We start from the raw sequence: 4,428 nt of genomic DNA, 5'->3' as shown, positions 1-4,428 counted from the left end.
AGCTGATAGACCAAATCAGCCCCCTGACTCACAGGGCACGGCACTTCACCAGCCTCCCAGCTCCTACAGCCTCACTCTTCACCACACCTGCCGTTAGCCAGGCCCAAGAGGGGAGGTTGTTGAGGTCAAAGGGAGCTGGAATAGAGAACTGTAAGGGGAATGTCTCACTTAAGTACAATGATTTCGGCTCTGTAACCTGGCAGCTCCGATCCCAACCTTCACAATTCTGAGTGTATCTTCATGTTCTTAAGTCAGGGATCTGCTGGCTTTGATGATGTTCTAATGCTCAGTTGGCACCATCACCTCAGCTTGTGACCCTGACTGGATACACTGATCCCTCCCATGGGAAATGAAAACTGAACAAGGAGAGAGGACCCAAGTCAAGGCAAGCTTACCTAATGCTACCACAAAAAACCCACACTTGCATTCACCTGAGACATTTGTCTTAAAGCTGAGAGCAGTTCTGTGCATGGCAGAGCCACAGACTGAATGTAAGGTCCCATATTGACGTGGTATTGGGCGAGTTATTCAACCTCCAGACTTAGGGTCCCCTTCGTAAGGGAGAGCAGAGACCTGACAGGTTTACAGAACTACAGCACTACAGCTCAGCACACAGCAGCCACACATAACAGGTAGCTACAGCAGCGTGGTAATCCTGGGAGACCTTGTTTTGCTAATACTACTTCAGCTGTAAGATGCATTGTGTGCGTGTACAACACAACTTCGCTTTGGTCTATACCCAGGACTGGTTGAACAACACTGGAATCGTCTATTCATAGACCTGCACACCAGAGGCAGGGTCTGACTTCTCAGATGTTTTCACCTGCACCTCTACTGGCAGGTGCATTCAATAACATCCAGGTCACACCATGCACCAAATGCTGACTTCCTAAATACAACACACAAGATTTGTGAGCCTGAATCAAGACTCATTGCCACATCAAAGTCCCTCAGGTAGCTATCTTTATAAAGAGAAGGGGTTTACTTAGGGCACTGTCTGTAGGTTCAGTCCAGGATGGGGCACCATTGCCCCAGTCCCTAAAGAGGGTAACATAGTGACCCAGAAAGCAGAAGGAGTGGCTGGGCCCAATGACTCACATCCAACCCTGATGTGACGACCACCTTCTATGGCAGTGCCCTGCACCTAAAAACCCCTGCCAACCCTCCGGTGACATCTCCTGTGGCAGTGCCCCAGCACCTCAGGACCCCTGCCAGCCCCATCTCCTAAATGTTTCACCAGCTGCCAATACTACCACAGGCAAAGGGGATATTCAAACCCATACTCAAGCCACAGCAACGTTGTCCTCCAATGCTCCCAGCGCCTGCAGGCTACTTCCCAGTCAGGATGAATCATGGGCCCAAGGAGTCCAAGTTATGGCCTTGCTACAATGGAAAGAATGCTGGAGTCCTCCCAAAATCTATATCTTGAAATTCTAACCCTTAAAGTGATATCTTGAAATCCTAACTCCCTAGGACTTGGGAGGCAGTGAGATCAGGGGGTGGAGCTCTCAGCAAGGGAATTAGTGTCCTTACAAAGAGAGCTGGCAGTGTCCCATTTGTTTATCTCAGCTTTGGCTGCCTGTGCTGTTGGTGACTTGTAAGAAGTGTTTGCCGAAAGAAGGAAAGAAAGAAAGAAAGAAAGAAAGAAAGAAAGAAAGAAAGAAAGAAAGAAAGAAAGAAAGAAAGAAAGAAAGAAAGAAAGAAAGAAAGAAAGAAAGAAAGACAATCAAGACAGTGAAGAAGCAAAAACGGAATGGAAGAAAATCTTTACACAGTACCAAATGAAGAGGAGACAAATATCCAGAATCTACAAAGAGCTGCAGAAACTCAATGACAGCAAAATAAATCCTGTGAAGACATTGGTGAAGCATTTTTCAAAGGAATAAATTCGGCCCGCCACCGTGCACAGCCCAGCGGGGCGCAGGATGGGCAACCAAGCCGGCACGTGCAGGTAAGCTGCCCAAGCACTGGCAGGATCTGGGCCTCGACCTGCTGTTGAGGAATGCGGGCAGGGTGGGCGTTCAGGTCAGTTCTCCAAGGCTGAGACTCCTAACATGGCGGTGGAAGAGGAGTGGTGATCCCGACAGCAGGTGGCCCAGGTGCCCATTCCGTACGCACCGGTGCCCACTGCAACCTCAGCGCCCACCCCAGCCTCATACCCTGAGGAGGCTGGAAGAGAGAGACACATCTCCATTCAGAGACAGCTTTCTGATCTGTAGAAGTTAGCCTTCCGAGGTGAGGGAGGTCTTGAATCTGCCAACTCATTGAACCCCGATAACCCTGATACAGGAAACAAACAGGCTCATCCATGGCGCCCTAAGGAAAAATCCAAAGCTTGTAATAGCCATAAGCTTCGTCGCCATCTTCGGAATTGACGCTGGAAAATCTCAAGTTGAATGTGAAGGTCACAGGATGTGCATCTGTCATGTACCTTGTTGCCGGTGAAACCGAATACTGTTGGAGAGCAGGTATCTGGTAAGATGGGTGCCCGTTATCATTGCGTTATTTGTTCAGCAACAATCATCAGGAGAACTGACATGTTAGGCGCCATAAGAATAGAGATGAAATCCGGGTGTATTGCTGTTTCTGCTGTATTGACTGAAAAGTATTGACTGAAACTCTGAAGGAGACGGTCATGGATGTGCAAGTTTGTCCCAACTATACTGTACCCCAGAAAGCAGCTCCTACTTTCACCCCGATATGAATCAGCAGCTGGAGTTCTGTGCGTTAGCTGCTTTGGCTGAGGAGCGGAAACCGCGGGACTGTCTGGATGCCTTTTGGAGCCACAGGGATAATGGGATTGCAATGGGCAAAACATCTCGGAAGAGACGTCAGAGTTCCAATTATTGACTTAAATGAAAGCTCCGTGACACTGATTCAGGAGAAGTGCCACTTAAACAAACTGAAAGTGAAGTTGGACGGTAAGGAGAAAGGAAAGAGTGAGGGACTCTGGCAGAAGGAGAGGAAACCCTTAGCGACATTAAGGTGATCAAGATGGACGTCAACGTATGGATGCATTTGAGGTCTTTGGATTTCATACACCTGGACCCTTTCGGAAATTCTGTCAACTATCTAGAGTCTGCGTTCAGGAATGTAACGAACCTCAGAGTAGGGTCGGTGATTTCTACCGACACCAGCTCTTTATATGCCAACACTCTGCACGTTGCCTAGCGTCACTACGGCTGTAACATTGTCCGAACCGAGTACTTTACAAGGGGCTCGCTGCCAGTCGTCATGGCTGCCATGGCCAAAGCTGCGGCCCAGCGCAACAAAGGCACCGAAATCCTGTTGGTAGTGGCCCTGGAGCACTTCGTGTTGGTGCAGTGCGCATGCTTAGGGGGCCGACTTCAGCAGAGGCCACGGCCAGGAAGATTGAACACCTGAGCCACTGTCAGTGGTGTGAAGAGAGGGCCTTCTGCAAGGATGCTGATATGGTACAAGCAACCCCTACAAGCAGCTGCCCTGTGACTGCCACGGAAGCATGCCAGGAAAGACAGCAATAGAACTAGGACCTCTGTGGTCAAGTTCCCTTTTCAATACTCAATTCCTCAAAAGAATGCTGTTTGACTCTTTTCACCATGGTTTGGATGATACTCAGGCCCTAATGAAGACATGAATCTTTGAATCAGAGTGTACTCTGCAGAGCCAGTTTTCAGTTCATGCACCCTCCAGTGTCAACAAGCAAGAAGAAAATGGAGTTACTAAAACTACGGATGAAAGCACAGCAGGTAATTACAATTGTAGAAGGGAAGAGAAAAGGCAATGAAATCAGCACAAACTTGACCAAGAAACAAAAGACCAACGTCAACATGGGACAACATCAACATCAACAGGCACAGCATCAAAGGAATGAATATGCCGATGTTAAATAAGTTTCTATGCTATCTACCTCAAGCAGGCTTTCGAGTAAGTTGGACTCACTTTGACCCAATGGATGTTTGCACCCACGCGCCTCTGATGCAGTTCAAATCAATCCTTTCAAAGTACAGCAAGCCCAACTACGCTGGCGACCAGGCAGAGGGCCACGTCCAGTTGTCCAGTCGGCAGCCGACAGAGACAAGACGTCTGTGAGCGACCAAGCCAAAGTAGGAGGCTGCAGGAAGCAGTGACCGTCAAGAGGCACCTGCTGAAGCTCTGTGCCAGCTGTGCCAGCTGTGCCAGCTGTGCCAGCTGTGCCAGCTTCAGGGCCTTTCCTGTCCCTGCAGTTCCATAGTTTGAGAATAAAGACATGCTGTTTTCCTCCCCAAAACGAGCAGTTCCTAACTTAGCTGCTTTGGAAGCTTTGCTTCCAGGTTTTTATTTTACACAAAAATTCTAAGAAGACCACCCTACTGTTGAATCATTTGGAGTTTCATGTACACTGTGGAATCCATCTGTCGCCTCTCCACTCACTCTGACCCATGCTGCTCCTCTTTGCATCTGTAGCAC

General features: G+C 48.7%; 1 pseudogene; it reads left to right on the top strand.

The window, feature by feature from the left end:
• Nucleotides 1-2,397: 2,397 nt before the first annotated feature.
• LOC121171847 lies at nucleotides 2,398-4,109 on the top strand (annotated as a pseudogene).
• The last annotated feature ends 319 nt before the right edge of the window (nucleotides 4,110-4,428 follow it).

The sequence above is a fragment of the Ochotona curzoniae genome, unplaced genomic scaffold, assembly GCF_017591425.1.
Source record: "Ochotona curzoniae isolate NIBS_2020 unplaced genomic scaffold, NIBS_Ocur_1.0 scaffold_274, whole genome shotgun sequence".
Classification (NCBI taxonomy): domain Eukaryota; kingdom Metazoa; phylum Chordata; class Mammalia; order Lagomorpha; family Ochotonidae; genus Ochotona; species Ochotona curzoniae.
Note: the sequence above shows the minus strand (reverse complement) of the source record. Positions and strands in the feature narration are given on the sequence as shown.